The sequence below is a fragment of the Balaenoptera acutorostrata genome, chromosome 3, assembly GCF_949987535.1.
Source record: "Balaenoptera acutorostrata chromosome 3, mBalAcu1.1, whole genome shotgun sequence".
In the NCBI taxonomy this organism is placed as follows: domain Eukaryota; kingdom Metazoa; phylum Chordata; class Mammalia; order Artiodactyla; family Balaenopteridae; genus Balaenoptera; species Balaenoptera acutorostrata.
The window spans coordinates 181051409-181071010 of record NC_080066.1 but is presented as its reverse complement, the minus strand read 5'-3'; the positions used below and the strand labels follow the sequence as shown (position 1 = coordinate 181071010).

General features: G+C 44.8%; 1 protein-coding gene across 3 annotated transcripts in view; it reads right to left on the bottom strand.

The window, feature by feature from the left end:
- The window catches only part of TRAF3 (TNF receptor associated factor 3), a 116636-nt gene extending 97326 nt beyond the window's left edge, over positions 1–19310 (bottom strand). For all 3 annotated transcript variants that reach the window (XM_057543102.1, XM_057543101.1, XM_057543100.1), the window contains exon 1: positions 19028–19310. The gene's annotated coding sequence lies outside the window, so the exon portion shown is untranslated. The remainder of the gene's footprint in view (positions 1–19027) is intronic.
- Between the last annotated feature and the right edge of the window lie 292 nt (positions 19311–19602).

Genomic DNA, 19602 nt, shown 5'->3' with positions numbered 1-19602 from the left:
CAGGCGGCAGCTGCCCAGTGCCTTGGGGGCACAGCCCCCCTCCAGCAGAGGTGGGACCTCCACGCTAGTGAGTCCAGAAGGCAGAGCATCAAACCAAAGAGGATTATTCTCAAGTCTTAAGATCGAATGGAATTTGCCTTGCTACACTTGGACATGCTTGGGGCCTGTCACACTTCCTTCGTTCCTATTCCTCTCTTTTCAAACGGGAATATCTATCCTATGCCTGTCCCAACATTATATGTTGGAAGCACATAACCTACCTGGTTTCACAGGTTCACAGGTGGAGAGGAATTCTGCCTCAAGATGGATCACACTGCCAGTCTCACCCACATGTTATTTAGATGATATGTAGATGAGACCTTGGACTTTACTTCAGAGGTGATACTGTAAAGATTTTTGTGGCTGTTGGAATGGAATGAATGTATTTTGCATATGAGAAGGACATGAACTATGGGGTCATGTCCCTATAACTGAATTGTGTCCCCTCAAAATTCATATGTTGCAACTCTTAACTCCTAATGTGATAGTATTTGGAGATGGGCCTTTGGGAAATAATTAGGGGCCTAATAAGAGAAGAAACCAGAGGGACTTCCCTGGTGGCAGAGTGGTTAAGAATCCACCTGCCAATGCAGGGGACACGGGTTCAAGTCCTGGTCTGGGAAGATCCCACATGCCATGGAGCAACTAAGCCTGTGCACCACAACTACTGAGCCTGCGCTCTAGAGCCTGCGAGCCACAACTACTGAAGCCCACACACCTAGAGCCCGTGCTCTGCAATAAGAGAAGCCACCACAATGAGAAGCCCACACACCACAATGAAGAGTAGCCCCTGCTCGCTGCAACTAGAGAAAGCGCACGTGCAGCAACGAACACCCAACTCAGCCCAAAATAAATAAATAAATAAAGTTTATTAAAAAAAAAAAGGGGGGGGGGAGAAACCAGAGAGCTTGCTTCCTGTCTCTCTCTCCCTCTACCATGTGAGGACACAGTGAAAAGGTGACAACCTACAAGCCAGGAACAAAATCTTCAACTGGAAACTGAACTGCTTGGCACCTTAATCTTGGACCTTCAGCCTCCAAAACTGTGAGAAATAAGTTCCTGTTGCTTAAGCCACACAATCTATGATATTTTGTTAGGACAGCCTGAGCTGATACATGCCTCTTTCATAAAGCGTAACGTTCCAGGTTGAAATAAGCAGTCTGAGTTTCTAGAGAACACAGAGTGTATCTCAGTATTTATACACACACACATACACATATACACACTTACACACACACACACCCCTAGCATGTAACAGCATGACTGGCATCCATGAAGTGCTTTATAAAAGTCTGCTGACTCCAGAGAGTAGGCAGAGAGGGAACCTACCTCAACACAATAAAGGCCATATATGACAAATCCACAGCTACCACTATACACAATGGTGAAAAGCTGAAAGCATTTCCTCTAAGATCAGGAACAAGACAAGGATGCCCACTCTCACCAGTTTTATTTAACATAGTTTTGGAAGTCCTAGCCACAGCAATCAGAGATGAAAAAGAAATAAAAGGAATCCAAATTGGAAAAGAAGAAGTAAAACTGTCACTGTTTGCAAATGACATGATACTATACATAGAAAATCGTAAAGACACCACCAGAAAAACACTAGAGCTCATGAATGATTTTAGTAAAGTTGCAGGACACAAAATGAACATACAGAAATCTGTTGCATTTCTATACATTAACAACGAAAGATCAGAAAGAGAAAGGAAACAACCCCATTTACCATCGCATCAAAAAGAAGAGAATACCTAGAAATAAACCTACCTAAGGAGGCGAAAGACCTTTACTCTGAAAACTATAAGATACTGATGAAAAAACTTGAAGACGACACAACAGATGGAAAGATATATCGTGTTCTTGGATTGGAAGAATCAATATTGATAAAATGACTGTACTACCCAAGGCAATCTATGGATTCAATGCAATCTCTATCAAATTACCAATGGCATTTTTCACAGAACTAGAACAAAAGATTTTCTTTTAATTTGTATGAAAGACCCCGAATAGCCAAAGCAATCTTGAGAAAGAAAAATGGAACTGTAGGAACCAGGCTCCCTGACTTCAGACTATACTACAAAGCTACAGTAATCAAAACAGTATGATACTGGCACAAAAAGAGATCTATAGATCAACTGAACAGGATAGAAAGCCCAGAAATAAACCCATGCACCGATGGTCAATTAATCTACAACAAAGGAGGCAAGGATATACAATGGAAAAAAGAGAGTCTCTTCAATAAGGGGTGCTGGGAAGACTGGACAGCTACATGTAAAAGAATGAAATTAGAACACTTCCTAACACCACACACAAAAATAAACTCAAAATGGATTAAAAACCTAAATGTAAGACCAGATACTATAAAACTCCTATAGGAAAACATACGTAGAACACTCTGACATAAATCACAGCAATATCTTTTTAGATCTGTCTCCTAGAGTAATGGAAATAAAAACAAAAAGTGGTACCTAATTAAACTTAGAAGCTTTTTCACAGCAAAGGAAACCATAAACAAAACGAAAAGACAACCTACAGAATGGGAGAAAATATTTGCAAACAATGTGACCGACAATAGATTAATTTCCAAAATATACAAACAGCTCATACAGCTCAGTATCAAAAAAACAAACAACTCAATCCAAAAATGGGCAGATGACCTAGACATTTCTCCAAAGAAGACATACAGATGGCCAACAGGCATGAGAAAGAATGCTCAGCATTGCTAATTGAGAAATGAAAATCAAAACTACAATGAGGTACCACCTCACACGAGTCAGAATGGCCATCATCAAAAAGTCTACAGGGCTTCCCTGGTGGCGCAGTGGTTGAGAATCTGCCTGCCAATGCAGGGGAGACGGGTTCGAGCCCTGGTCTGGGAAGATCCCACATGCCACGGAGCAACTGGGCCCGTGAGCCACAATTACTGAGCCTGCGCGTCTGGAGCCTCTGCTCCACAACAAGAGAGGCCGTGACGGTGAGAGGCCCGCGCACCGCGATGAAGAGTGGACCCCACTGGCCGCAACTGGAGAAAGCCCTCGCACAGAAACGAAGACCCAACACAGCCAAAAATAAATAAATAAATAAATTAAAAAAAAAAAAAGAATGGTTAATTAACACTTACTGAATACTTAACACATGTCAAAGGTCAAAAAACTTCTTAAGGACATCCATCTCTTTAAAAAAAAAAAAAAAGTCTACAAATAATAAATGCTGGAGAGGGTGTGGAGTAAAAGGAACCCTTCTGCACTGTTGGTGGGAACGTAAATTGGTGCAGCCACTATGGAGAACGGTATGGAGGGTTCTTAAAAAATTAAAAATAGAGTTGCCATATGATCCTGCAATCCCATTCCTGGGCATATATCCGGAGAAAACTATAATTCGAAAAGATACATGCGGGACTTCCCTGGTGGTCCAGTGGTTAAGAATCTGCCTTCCAATGCAGAGTAGGTGGGTTCAATCCCTGCTCGGGGAGCTAAGATCCCACATGCTGTGGGGCAACTAAGCCTGCGCACCACAACTACTGAGCCTGCGTGCCACAACTAGAAAGGCTGCATGCTGCAACTACAGAGCCCATGCACTGCGGAGCCTGCGTGCCACAACTAGAAAGAAGCCTGTGTGCCGCAACAAAGAGCCTGCCCACTGCAACGAGAGATCCTGCATGCCACAGCTAAGACCCAACACAGCCTAAATAAATAAATAAATAAATGAAAAGATACATGCACCGCAATATTTGTAGCAGCACTATTTACAACAGCCAAGACATGGAAGCAACCTAAATGTCCATCAACAGATGAATGGATAAAGAAGATGTGGCATATATACACACACACACACACATACACACAATGGAATACTACTCAGCCATAAAAAGGAATGAAATAGTGCCATTTGCAGCAACATGGATGGACCTAGAGATTATCATACTAAGTGAAGTAAGCAAGACAGAGAAAGATAAATATATGATATCGTTTATCTGTGGAATCTTAAAAAAAAAAAAAAGATACAAATGAACTTATTTACAAAACAGAAACAGACCCACAGACATAGAAAACAAACTTATGGTTACCAAAGGGGAAAGGAGGAGGGAGGGATAAATTAGGAGGTTGGGATTGACACATACACACTACTATATATAAAATAGATAGGACTTCCCTGGTGGCACAATGGTTAAGAATCCGCCTGCCAATGCAGGAGACATGGGGTCCATCCCTGGCCTGGGAAGATCCCACATGCCACGGAGCAACTAAGCCTGTGTACCGCAACTACTGAGCCTGCACTCTAGAGCCCGTGAGCCACAACTACTGAGCCCGTGTGCCACAACTACTGAAGCCCGAGCACCTAGAGCCCATGCTCTGCAACAAGGGTAGCCCCTGCTCGCCGCAACTAGAGAAAGCCCACGCGTAGCAACAAAGACCCAATGCAGTCAAAAATTAATTAATTAACTAATTAATTTAAAAAATGAATTAAAAAAACCAACAAGAACCTACTGTATAGCACAGGGAACTATACTCAATATTTTGTAATAACCTATAAGGGAAAAATATACATATGTATATATAAATAACTGAATCGCTGTGCTATACACCTGAAACTAACATGACGTAAATCAACTATACTTCAATAAATTTTTTTTAAAAAAGTTTGCTGAACTAAGCAAAATTTGGTCAGTGTTCATTTAAATGTTGTTTTTCCTTATACACTTCACACGCGTGCACACACACACACACACACACACACACAAAACTGAGCACTAAACTCAGCCAGGCACCCAGTAGATAAACGTGCTGAAATGGTGAATGTTTGCTGGACATATCCTCTACTTTCTCTTCCCTGGGCTAAAAAATGCATGTTCCTTTAGCCTTAAATACCATATTTCATTTTTCTGGTGAATTCATTTTTTAAGGCTTACTATTTTATTTTCACAACAACCACGACACTACTATTCCCGTCTACCATGAAAGGAGACAGAGGTTTCAAAGGTTAAATAAGTTGCCAGAGGCCGCAAAGACTGGTGGGTCTAACTCGCTGGTCCCTACGCCTACTTGAATCTTGTCCCGCCACGTCAGGGCTTCTACTGGCGGGAGGCCGCTATCCCCCTACCCCCACCAATCCAGCCCCTGACTCGCCAACAGTGGTCTCCATGTAATTTAGAAACTTTTACGTCTGCAGTGTTATACTTAGAAGAATACAATGTCAAAGCTTTAAGAGCCCTTATCTTTCATTGTGAGTGCCACTGCCCTCCTGACCCCCATCCTCCCTGCCTTGGTTACCAGCCTTCCCAGTCCTCAAGTCTCATTACCCTTCTTTAGCCCCTGTGCTAGTCACCCCTGGGCCACAGTCACCACATTCTGGCAGAGAAAATCCTGAAGGTGACAGTGAATGAAAAAGGTAAGTAGTATCAAAAGAAGCATCCCCCAAAACCTGCAGAGAGCAATTACTTTCTCCCTGATGAAATGGCAAAGGCCAGCAAATTTTTGGAATTCATAGAAAGGACAGAATAAGAAATGGGCACCCCATACCAAAAAAAAATTGCGTGTGTGTGTGTGTGTGTGTGTGTGTGTGTGTGTATACACATAAAGTTTCACGTAAAACTTTACTATAAGAGACCTCAGACCATCTAGACCAGAGGTTCTTACAACAGGCATGAAGGGAGGGGGTCCAGGAGCTCCCAGGACTCCCTGAAATTCCATGCATCAGTCAGTCACTCCAGCATATCAACCATGTAAAGTGGCTGACTCTCTTCATTCACACCTACTTCGGACAGAAGGTTAGATGCCCAGGGGTGATGGGTATCTGGGAACAAAGGCAAGTCACACTTGGGAAACACAGAGATGGGCAGCACCGTGTGAGTGGGGCTCTCTGCGCAGGGCGCAAGCAAAGGGCACACGTGGGACACAGCTCTGCCCCCTCCACCATATTAATCCCGATACCTGGTGGCTCCACTGGAACAAAGATGCAGATTCCTTGTTCATTATTTAATTCCACACCCTCAGTCCCCTCTGACCTCATCACATTTGCTCCCACTCAAATAGTGTTGCAACAATCCGCTGAGATAGGCAGAGAAGGCAGATTTACATAAAATGAGATTTCCAGTTGAACCAGTGCATACACACGTCTGCACATGCTGTCAAATTATCCCACCCTTTTACACACAAACAGCTCCAACTTTATTGTATTACATCTGTAGGGGATTTACTAGAATGATCTAGGGTGAAAAAAGGAAATTTAGGATATATAAGCTTACTAATATATTCTCAATGAAACTTTAAGAACAGAGAGAATCACAATACTCTTCAAAATGAAAGTGAAGTTTTCAAATAATTTTTTAAATGAACTAATAGGAAGGGAAAATTTATGGACTCAAAGTTACACTTGAAAAACTCCTGGCAAATAGATGATCAAGGATGCCTGATTAAATAAAGCACACATTTTATACAGGCAATTACCATTTTATGAATGGGTATATTCCAAAAGTTTATTCATGAATTCTTGGTTCAGAATACAGAATGCACTTTCTCACAGAAAATGGGTAACACACAACAGCTGGGGATTCCATTTTAGCCCACAACAGCTTCTCTTAAAAAGTATATACAGGGCTTCACTGGTGGCGCAGTGGTGGAGAATCTGCCTGCTAATGCAGGGGACACGGGTTCGAGCCCTGGTCTGGGAAGATCCCACATGCCGTGGAGCAACTAGGCCCGTGAGCCACAACTACTGAGCCTGCGCGTCTGGAGCCTGTGCTCTGCAGCAAGAGAGGCCGCGACAGTGAGAGGCCCGCGCACCGCGATGAAGACTGGCCCCCGCTCGCCACAACTAGAGAAAGCCCTCGCACAGAAACGAAGACCTAACACAGCCAAAAATAAATAAATAAATGAATTAATTTAAAAAAAAAAGTGTGAGCTACTAATAATAACTACCATCCTGTAGGAAAATCCAAATGAATGTCTCCATTAAAAAAAAAAAAAAGTATATACAATATGTATATTGCTGACAGCACTGTGGAATCTAACCACCATACACGTAGTGGATTAAAGACAGTCACAGATTCCTTGACACTCCTCTTATCAAGAGGTAGGCTCTATGTCCCCTCTGCTTAATCTGGGAGTACTCTGTGAGTTCTTCGATTAACAGAACACAGCAAGAGTAATGCTACACTGGGACTTCCCTTGGTGGTGCAGTGGATAAGACTCTGTGCTCCCAATGCAGGGGGCCCGGGTTCGATCCCTGGTCGGGAACTAGATCCCACATGCATGCCACAACTAAGGAGCCTGCCTGCCGCAACTAAGACCCAGCACGACCAAATAAATAAATATTAAAGAAAAAAAAAAAGAGTAATGCTACACCGATTTGTCAGCCCCACTTCCTCTCCTAGAGCAATCACTCTAGGAGTCTTCAGCTGACATGTAAGAAGTCCAACCACCCGAGCAGAGAGGCCACATGATGAGGTCCGGACACTACGTGGAAAGTTAGGAACCACTAAGCCTGGCCTTCCAACCATCCAAGCATGTGAATATAGCCATTTTGGATCCTCCAGACCAGACCAGAGGCCAGATAAATACCAGTGAGTGCCCTCAGTTAATGTCACATAGAGCAGAAGAATCACCCAGCTGAGCCCTGCCTGACCAACCCACAGAACCATACTATCTAATAACAAATTACTGTTTTAGATCACAGATGCTTAGGATGGTTTGTTACTCAGCACTCATTATCTGGAACAATCTGTGGCTTTTTCAGGAAATGACAGAAGCTCCAGCACTGGCATCAGGAATAGAACCCCTTCCTCCATTCTCCACTGGTGGACACAGAGTTATGGTGGTAATGTCAGCCAGGATTTTCCTAGCTATTAGCCATTGGGGCAGCCTCATGTAAGAAAGAAAGGAGGTATGTGGTATGTTCATCACTGAAGAGTTGTCCTGTCTGCTTCAAAACCCTCCTAGAATTTTCTATACACTGCTGAGGACAAGTTTCAAAATTCTGAAGAAACACAATGTATAGTCAAAATGCAGTTGGTACCTTGATACCAAAGCCAGACAAAGATACAAGAAAGGAAAACTAAAGACCAATATCCCATATGAACACAGATGCAAAAATTCTCAACAAAATAGCAAACCAAATCCAACAACACATTAAAAGGACTCTGCGCCATGATGAAGTGGGATATAACCCAGGAAAGCAAGGGAGGTTCAACATACAAAAATCAATTAATGAAACACACCACATTAATAGAAGGGGGAAAAAAAACACATGATCATATCAATAGACACACAGAAAGCATTTGACAAAATTCAACAACCTTTCATCACAAAACAATCAGTAAACCAGGAATTTAAGGGAACTTCCTTAACATGACAAAGGTCATTTATTTTTTTAAAGCCACACATAACTTCATAATCACACTGAAAAGTTTTCCCCCAAGATTAGGAACAAGACAAAGATGTCTGCTTTCACCACTGCTATTCAACACTGCAGTAGAAGCCCTAGCCAGAGCAATTAGGCAAGAAAAAGAAATAAAAGGCACCAACATTGGAAAGAAAGAAACATACTATCTCTATTTGCCGATGACATGATTCTATATATAGAAAATCCCAGGGAAAACTAATAGAGGTAATAACTAAATTCGGCAAGATTGCAGGGTATATGATCAACACACAAAAATCAGTTTTGTTTTTATACACCAGCAATGAACAATTCAAAAAGAAAATTAAGGAAACAATTCTGTTTATAATAGCATCCAAAAGAATAAAATACCGAGGTATAACTTTAACCAAGGAGATAAAAAATTTATATACTGAACCTAAAAAAATCTTGCTGAAAGAAATTAAAGGTGTTGGACTTCCCTGGCGGCACAGCGGTTTAGAATCCGTCTGCCAATGCAGGGGACATGGGTTCGAGCCCTGGTCTGGGAAGATCCCACATGCCTCAGAGCAACTAAACCCATGTGCCACAACTACTGAGCCTGCGCTCTAGAGCCCGCGAGCCACAACTACTGAGCCTGTGAACCACAATTACTGAAGCCTGCGTGCCTAGAGCCTGTGCTCCACAAGAGAAGCCACCGCAATGAGAAGCCCATGCACCACAACGAAGAGTAGCTCCCACTTGCCACAACTAGAAAAAGCCCACGCGCAGCAATGAAGACCCAACGCAGCCAAAAATTAATTAATTAATTTTTAAAAAAAGAAATTAAAGGTGTAAATAAATAGAAACACATCCCATAGTCATGAATTGGAAGACTTAGTACTACGTGGCAATTGCCCAAAGCAGAGTCAATGCAATCCCTGTCAAAATTCCAATGACCTTTTTACAGAAAGAGAAAAACTGATCCTCAAATTAATATGGAGCTACAAGCGGTGCCAAGTAGCCAAAGCAACACTGAAAAAGAAAAATAAAGCTGGAAGACTCACACTTCTCAAACTTACTACGTCAAAACTTTCTACAAAGCTACGATAATCAAAACAGTGTGCTACTGGCAGAAGGACAGGCATATAGACCAATGGAATAGAATTGAGAGTCCAGAAATAAATTCAAACACCCACGGCTAATTTATTTCCAACAAAGGTGCCAATACCATCCAACGGGGAAAGAAAAGTCTCTTCAACAAATGGTGCTGGGACAAATGAATAACCAAATGCAAAAGAATGAAGTGGGACTCCTACATCATTCCAAATACAAAAATTAACTCAAAATGGACCAAAGATCTAAAGGTAAGAGCTGAAACTATAAAATATAGGGGTAAATCTTCATGACCTTGGGTTTGGCAATGGATTCTCAGGTTTGATACCAAAAGCACAAGGAACAAAAACAACAACAAAATTAAAAACTTTTGTGCATCAAAGGACACTATCAAGAATGTGAAAAAACAACCTACAGAATGGGAAAAAATATTTGTCAGTCATATATCTATTAAGGGTTTAATACCCAAAATATATAGAGAACTCTTACAACTCAACAACAAAAAGACAAACAACCCAACTAAAACATGGGCAAAGGACTTGAAGGGACATTGTTCCAAAAAAGATGTACAAGGAAACGATGTTCAATATCATTGGTCGGTCGCTAAGGAAATACCAAACAACAATGAGGTACCATTTTATATCCACTAAAATAGCTTTAATCAAGACAAAACAAAACAAAATAAATGTTGGCAAAGATGTGCAGAAATTGGAACCCTAGTACATTGCAGGTGGGAACGAGTTAGACACAGAATGACCATATGACCCAGCAATTCCACTCCTAGGTATATCACCCAAGAGAAATGAAAACACTGTGTCTACACACAAACTTGTAAACATTATTCATAATAGCCAAAAGGTAAAAACGATCCAAATGTCCAACAGTGGATGAACGGATAAATAAATTGTGATATATACGAACAATGGAATATTATTCGGCCACAAAAAGGAACAAACTACTGATACATGCTACAACTTGGATGTACCTCAAAAACATTATGCTAAGTGAAAGAAGCTAGACACAAAAGGTCATGGATTGTATGATCCCTTTTATATGATATACTCAGAACAAGCAAATCTATAGCAACAGAATGCAGATTAGAGATTATCAGATTAGAAGAAAGGGGGGATGGGGAATGATTACTAAATGGGTACAGATTTTTTTACAGGGTGATGAAAAAGTTTTGAAACTAGAGCGAGCTGGTGGTTGCACAAAATTTTGAATACACTACATACCACTGAACTATACACTTTAAAATAGTTAACTGAACATTATGTGAATTTTGCCTCAATAAAAGAAAATCTGGTTGGACTGTAGTTTATTGATTGATTGATTCATATGAATGCCTGAGTATCCAACATACTCCAGGCAGTCTCCTGGTAACTGGGTTAAGCTGTTGAAAAAAAATTTTCTGCTATGAATTAAGAAAGCAAGGTTAAGAGACTAGAGAGTGACAGCATGGGCTATTTTAACTAGGGTGTTCAGGGAAAACCTCCTGGAAGAGGTGACATTTGAACAGAGATTGGAATGAATTTAAGAATATTATTCTGCTAAATAATGGAAAAAATGTACTAAAATGTAATTTTTAATTTATCAAAAATCATCATATGTAAAATTTGTTTTTCTAAAAAAGTGAGGGCCTATCTATAGACATTTATTCCTTTTTTTGCAAATATACGGTGATTTTTAGTTTCCAGATATTTTATTCTTTGTTACAAATACTTTCTTGACAGTCCAATAATGCACTTCTTCTACCCCTACTTGTCATCCAGGGCCAGGCCATACTCCCAAGAGAGCCAATCATTCACTTTGCTAACAAGGCATGGTCTCCCTTTAGGGAATCGCTCAGGAAAGGAAAGAGGGAAAGGAATTACCACTCATGCTATGCTAGGTTCTCACATTCACTCACATTCTCGCTTTCGGTCCTCACAACTACCTTTTCATAGATGAGGAAACTGAGGCTCAGAAAGGATAAAGAACTTACTATCATAGTTAGCTAAAGGGAGGACCAGAATACAAATCGGGTCTGACTTCAGACCCATACTCTTTTCATACATAAATTCGTCTCATCTAAGATGGCCTAAGCACATCTTAAGCCAGACTGTGAAAATACGATGAAGTGACCCTGTCCTTAAGAAGCTCGTCCTCTCAACACTAGAGACACACCGAAGATGCACCAGAACATCCCTCAACCTGGAGAAGGCAGGGCAGGCTTCTCCAGAAACTTGAGGCCCTTGCTCTCTCTCCCATGCCACTGCCTTGACCCCAAAAGGTCTAACCGGGTGTAAGAACAAAGAAAATCTATCCTCTATCACGCTAGGAACCTGACCTTGAGGCCTCAGTGTCCAGCTGTGTCCCCTTACTCACAGCCCTCCCTGGAGCAGGTACAGATGGCTATGAAACAAGCCCCTCACCTCAGTCCAGCCATCACGACCCTTCATGGTTCCGTGTTCAGAACTTTACAGTGGTTCTAGCAGAAGAGCCACGTAAAATCTTCTCCAAAATAGCCAATGACATCATTTCCCTGCTAATTGTGGAGAAGGTTTCATTGCCTTTAACTCGTATTCCCATAAGCAATCCGCAGTTATAATTAAATTCCAGATGAATGGGTGGAAAGCTGCCTATGCTGGTTGTAACCAGCTCTCTACAGAGTGACCAGGCCTCCGGGACTTGTTCACCACTAACGAGCTAATATTTGTAAAACCCTGTAAAAATATAATGACTAAATTATATCATTATTACTAGACTACCGGTTTAAATGTAAATTAAGAGAGAGAAAGGGGAAAGAAAACACATTAGTAAATGAAGTTTGGGACCTTTCCTCGGCGAGAACCACAGGGTAAAGAATGCCTTAACTGAACTTATTAAAGGATGTGGAATGCAATGTTGCTGCTCTAAGAAAATAACTCAAAACAGAGAAGGAATGGAGTACCACCTGGAAAAGTAAATCGATACAGGCAAAACAGATGTTGGAGGAAAGGAAAGGCCGCATGAAAAATATATGCTGGAAAAATACACAGTGTCTTTTAAAAAGCACTACATAGCAGCAAAACTAAAACATCTAGAATCTGAAAGCAAAACTAAAAAGTCTAGAATAAGAACAAAATCTAAAACCGGATTGTAATTCAGCTTAAACTGACCACAGAGCACAGTGATGAAAACACGAACTCTATCAAAGAGTCCAACAGGCTCGATGCTCTTCCTTTTCCTCATCTGTAAAATGGGGATGATTCTTCCCTCAAAAGTTAGGCTGGCACAAAGGCGGCACCCAAAGGCAGCCAGGCTGTTCCCTTCTCCTGAGCCCTGCCCCCTGAACGGCAGCCACAGGCAGCCTCTGCAGGCCCACGGGCCCTCTGACGTGCTCCTTCCTTCTGCTCACGCGCACCCTCCCTTGGAAAACACCTCCGCGCTCCCACAGCGCCTCTGTCCTACCATCATGGCACCCACCACACTGTGCTGTAACCAAATGGTTCTTCTGGCTTACTCATCTCACAGAAGCTCCTTGAGGATACTGATCATACAGCATCTTACTTTACTTTTTAGCTTTGGCAAATGGCATAGCTCCTGGGTAAGTTCTCAAAAAAAATATGTGTTGATTAAATAATTTTCAATTATCCCAAGTTGGAATTAGAGGCCAAGCAGCTTCCCTGGGGCCAATCTTGGAAAAATGAAGGCTGCAAGGGGAAAAAAAAAAACCCCAAAAAACACTACTCTGGGCGAATAGTCCCTGCTTTGCCAGATAATGATCTGACTTGGGAGAGTTACTTACACAAACACTCTGAGCCTCAGCTGCCTCCCATATAAAATGAGGGAACTCAACTAGAAAATCTCTACAGTCCCCACCGAGGTCTGACACGTTATGTTTATATTCTAAGATCTTAACGCTCTTACTCCATTACATCTCAACCCTCTATTACTACGAAAATTGACATCAGTAGAAGGCTTTCTTGTCCATTTCATTCATAAGAAGCAAGTCTGTGCATGGTGCTATTCATCCCATTTTACAGATGGATAAACCAACTCAGAGAGGCCCAGCAGCCTGCCCAGGGTTGTTCTGCTGGTGTGTACAGAGGGCAGGACTGGGATTCAGATCTTTAAAGCTGGTGCCTTCCGCCATGCCCACACTTCTCAAGTGAGGGGGTGCACAGCCCCAAGGACACATGGTAGGAATGCCAGGGGACCCCTCACAGATCCTAGGGAAGCCAAGGATGAACACAATGCATCTTTTGCAGAATCGAATGTACTCAAAAACTGGGGGGGACATATTACTGAGTACAATGTAAAAGTCCTATTCAATTTTAAGATAAAACTTTAATGGGCTTAGACTCCTAGCAAGGGTTTGAGACATACTGTACTAAAACCATGCCATGCCCTTTCTCACACAGAAAAGCCTTCTGAAACCAAAACACTTAATTTACCCTATAATAACATTTCAAACATCAGGCTATGCACCCAGGAAAGTTAAAATGTCAAATGAAGCCTCCCATCTTACAAGCCCCCTAACGCAACAAACCACGGAGCTAAGCACCATCAGAACAGGGCATGGGGGGTGGGGGGAGCGGAGGCACAGTCAAGGGAGGGCAGCTCCAGGGCACACCCACCTGCAGACACATATGCCAAACCACATGCAGCCACTGTGTGGGCATCTGTCACAGCCCTCTTCCTTCCCACACTTGCAGATTCTGAACACAAACACCGATGAAGGGTCAGTCCACCATGTGCCGGGCCCTGGCGGGGGAGTGGGGGCCTGACCAGCACCTCATCACCCCAAGTGTATGCAGGCCTCCTACTGGACATTAACCTTCCAGGGTACGAAGTTAGTCTCTGAAAACCTTCACTATAATTATGACTCCCGGAAACTAATGTTTTAGTATTTTGATGCTACTGTTGTCCTAAAGGTGACATTATCCCAATCAGTTAGTCAATTTAGCTTTTCTCTCCACTTAAAGAAATGAAGTTTCCAACAAATATGCTTTTGGGTTTTGCCATAGAATCAGTGTTTTAATTGGAAAGGAAATCAGGATATCAGAACAGCAGGCATGATATCTTTCTTGGTAGAATGGCCTCATAAAAGTTACCAAATAACCTCCATTAAAAACACACGGAGTTGGGAATTCCCTGGCGGTCCAGTGGTTAGGGCTCTGCGCTTTCACTGTCTAGGGCCCAGGGTTCAATCCCTGGTCAGGGAACTAAGATCCCACAAGCCTCGCGTCGAGGCCAAAAAAAAACATGGTCAAAAACCAGCATGGAGCAAACGCTAGGAAATAGTAAACCACGAAATGAAATTACAGGGCACTTTTTTATTTCTTGCGAATGAAAGAGACTTAGGTCATTTCCGCATGGTTGACACAGCAGCAGATTTGGGGGGAAGGGGCTTTCTAACATTTACACCCCTCCCCTCGCCACCACCTTTTGAGACTTTCTACCTCCAAGGAGAAACCTCAGGGACAGCAAAGTGCTGCCGCCCAGGTTGGGGCCCACTGCTCTGTTCCCCACCGCAGACCAGGCCCATCGTGGGGCAGACCGCCCGACCCGCTTGAGCTCCCGGTCACAAAGGGCCTGGCAGGCGCCAGAGGACAGCACGGGAAACATCACAACCGGAAACCCACTGACCAGTCGCAGCACCAGGACTGTATCTACTGGCAAGAAGCAACAGGACTGCACACCGTCAGATGCCACGCTACCACAACAAAGCCAGGAGGGGAGAAATCCTCTTCTTGCCATTCTCAGGGCCCTGCAAGAGGCCCCGGGTGGGCCCATGGCACCTGCCTTCCCGACACTGGGTCTCAACGCCCACTTCCCAGAAGCCTTCCCTGGCGACCCCCGCCAGCCAGGAGCTGTCCTTCCCTTTTCTGAACCTCCATCATACTTCCAGTCCTCTGCACAATCCACTAATTCATTTCAGCCTACACTGTATGACTTTTCTAGCTTCTTCCTAGTGGGTCTTCACTCTCTAGCTGCGCAGCCAGCTCCCTGAGGGCAGGGTGGTGAAATCTTCATTTTTCCTCACCCTCCCTGGCACAGGCTTCAGCCCTGGTGCTACCTCAGTCAAATACCCACTGGTTTCTGGCATCTCCTTCACCATGCACAGGGGCCAAGATGCCCCGGACTTCTGCAGACCATGCCCTCAAAGGCAGGTGCGGTATCTCCCTCAACTTAGCACGAAAACTAGAACATTATGGGAACTCAAGGCACATTCAACATCAAATTAAATGAGAAAAAGACTCCCAAATCCCAGTTAACGATCTACTTATCTCGAAGAATACAGAATTCAGCAAGAGATTCCCACCTGATTTCCGGAGTTGACAAAAACCAACACAGTCACCTGCATTTATGACATCTCACCACCTGCCAGCCTCACCCCAGTGAGTCTGCACAGGGAGACAAGCAATTCTGGCCCCCAAAAGGTTTTGATGCTTAATGATAAAAATCTCACCTTCTCCTTCCTAGACTGGTCAGTCCCCCACCCCTCACTATGTGTAGAATAGTGCTGTGCAGACCACAGTTAGTAAAGGCCCTCCAAAATGAGAAAGTCATTTTGTATTTTTCAGTTAATTATGAATAATAGATATTACACAAGCACATGTGATGTTTTCTGCTTAAAACTGCATTGTCTTCTACCTCCATGAGCTCCTCTGGACCCAAAGCCTGCTGCTATGGCACGAGATGCCCCATCCCCATTCACCTCTCTCTACTGCCCTCCTGCCCGCAGGCATCCGGCCCTCTCTCACACTGGCTTCGTTCCTTCTGCCCAGAACTAGTCTAAGTATCATCTCCACATTTAGGCCTCGGCTGCCTCTCCCTGGTCGTCTTCCAAATCCACTGGCCTCACCTCCTTCTTTCTCACTTTGTAGCTCTCTTCCCAGTTTCTCTCTGCATCTGAAGTCAATATTATGACTCTCCTCCCCCAGCAAAAAATAATAATAATTTTTCTTCCTCTATAAACACTTGTAAAGAAGCATGTAGGGAGGGTCCTGATTCCATGGAACTGATGCAGAGGCCTTGGCCATAAGAGGTCTCCTCTGCTAAGTTAATAGTTCTTAAATTGACCATTACAAGGAAACTCAGCTATTGCATAACATTTAATAGGTTAGATCACTTGCTGTTTGGAGAGTCTTGCTCTACAAAGATGAGAAAATAGAGATGGGCAAATTTAACGCAATTTCCTTTGTTTGCTTGCGCTAGCCTAGACTTGCAACACCACAGTGACAGTTTTTCTTGAAGTACAGCTTTAACATCATAAAAAGGACTTTAAGAGACTGATAAATCATTCTCATCCTTCAGCTTATTAGCACATCTATCCTGACACCGCCCACCCCCCCTCACCCCCCAAGGCCCTTCTTGCTTTGCACAGTGAACAATTAAAGGGATTCTAGCAGGGCTGTTTACAGAATCAAAATCCCAAACACAGGGGAAAACAGCAAGCAGCAGCTCAGATGTTTCAGTTAAGTGAAGGACTCTCTTCAAGGCACGAACAAGAGTAGGAATATTTTGATAGTATTAACAGAAACAACTGGCCGCTGCTATTGCCTGTTTCCAGTGGAATGTCTTTACACCCTTCTTTACAAGGAGTGAGGCCATCTTATTAATTCCAAAATTAATGGATAGCATCCAAGGAAAATAACTGGTCTTCTTCCCCTCACAGAAAAATTCACATGAACGTCTTAAAAAAAAAAAAAAAAAAAAAGCTGGAATTCTCCCTGCCAGCTCTCTGCTTTCCCGGCTTCTGCACTGTGACAGCTGGAACAGATGGCGTCTGGGTGAGACACCTTACATCTTAAACCTCATCCCTGATAAGGTCTGATTTTAACTAGTGATGTGGGAATCCCAGGTCTGTCAGGGTTTCTGTCCTGAGCACCTACTCACCAGATTTCCAATCTCATGTATTTTACAGTTTTCACACTGATAACGCTTATTTTTGTTTTGGCCAAAGAATTTTTCACCTTGGACTAATTCTCAGTATACATATTGTCACCACACGGTGAAAACACAAGTATTTCCCTTCATTTGAAAAACGAACGTACACTATTTTGCCAGACATCCTACATAGGATGCAGTCTTTTAAACAGGCCATTTTCAAAGATGTGAAAGGAGAAGATTTTATCACCAACTGATGGCCCACCTGGTCATTTCTTTAGATAAGGATTTTATAGACATATACAAGATTACAGAACCCAACATTTCCAAAAGCTTCACCAGCAAACGCTAGGGGAAAAAAAAAAAATTATGGCTCCTCCTCAGTTGTATGCTGTGAATGTAAATTAAGAAGCGGTGACAACGCTACTCAATACAGCCTTTATGACTCCACAAAAATAAATGAATAAATAACACACACACACACACACACACTCCCCATCTCATTCTGAAAACTGATTCACGGCTTAATACGAAAAACATGAAATAAAATTGCTTCCTTCAGACAGGAATAAAGACGCAGACGTAGAGAATGGACTTGAGGACACGGGGAGGGGGAAGGGGAAGCTGGGACGAAGTGAGAGAGTGGCATGGACATATACACACTACCAAACGTAAAACAGATAGCTAGTGGGAAGCAGCCGCATAGCACAGGGAGATCAGCTCGGTGCTGTGTGACCACCTAGAGGGGTGGGATAGGGAGGGTGGGAGGGAGACGCAGGAGGGAGGGGATACGGTGTTATGTATGCATATAGCTGATTCACTTTGTTATAAAGCAGAAACACAACAATGTAAAGCAATTATACCCCAATACAGATGTTAAAAAAAAATTGCTTTCTTCAAATGGACAATTATATGAAGGCTTCTTAAATTTCAAAGCACGTCCACAACACACCATCCATTTCCATTTTGCTGCTATGTTTTCAAGTGAAAGGTAAAGAATTTTTTTCCACACGGAATTCTTTCTACAGGCCTAAATATTAAATAGATGTCCCCAACGGGGTGACAGTGAAAACGTGGCAAAGTGTGCAGGAGCAATTAACCAAAGGCGGAATGTGTGCATTTCGCCCCAAACTGGATCCCAGTACCCGCCTGCCTCCGAGGCCACTGCAGCTCTCCGATTATGAATCAGTCAGAGGTTCATCTGCAGAGGAATGACTCAGTATAAACTTTTAAATAATGGCTTAAAAAAAAAAAAAAAAAAAACAACTAAGCCAGCCCAGGGTGAACACGTTCGGCTATGTAGACACCCGAATCGGTCCGCTCCTCACCCCGCAACACACAGCCTCGCAGGAGATGCTGATTTCTCGCCACCCCGAGGGGGGGTCACGTTTCCAAGAGGCCTCGGCGCCCCGTTTCCTGAAAAGCTGCGGGAGCCCCGGCCCGCGGGCCCCGGCCGGGCCGGAGGACAAAGTTTCCCGAAGTTGAGGCGTCCGGGGGGCGGGCGGGCCCGGGCTGGGGCTGGGGCGAGGCGGCGCCGTACCGGGCACTCGCCGCCGGGCGCCGGGCCTGCGCCGCCCCGGCCCCGCGCCGACCGGCCCAGGGCCCGCCCGCCGCCGAGGGCGCGGGATGGAGCCGCCGGGGATGGAGCCGCCCGCCGCCCGCCACCCGCCGGGCCCCTTACCCGCGTCCGCGCCGCTCGGCCGGCTCAGGGGCGCCGGGCGCGTCCTCCGCCGCGGTCCGCAGCGTCCTGCTCCCCGGGCAGCCCCATGTCGGGGGGCGGGGAAGGGCCGGCGGCCGCCGCCGCCGCCGGCTGGAAAGTCCCTGCTGGGCTGCAACCCGGCTCGCGCACGCGGCGGCCGCGCCGCGCCGCGCTCCCTCGCCCTCACGCACCCTCTCACAGGCACTTCCTCTCGCGCGCTGGAAATCCCCGCCGGCCGCTGGAGCGCGCCCCGGCGCGCGCCCGCCCCGCCCCCGTCGCCAGGCCCCGCGCGCGCGCGCGCGCGTGGGAGCTGCGGGAGCCCGCGAGCGCGGCCGGCCCCACGCGCCGCGGCCCCGCGCGCCCCCGCCCGGCCCGCGCGCGCCCGCCGCCCGTTGCTAAGCCCTCCCGCCCGGCGCCAGTCGGCCGGCCTTAGCAACGGCGCCACGGCGCGGGCGGGGGTGGCCTCGGGCGCCCGCCGCGCCTCCCCGCCGCCGCGCGCTCTCCCGCCCCCCGGCTCCGCGCGGCCCTCGTCCCGGGCCTCCACCCCTTTCCGGGTC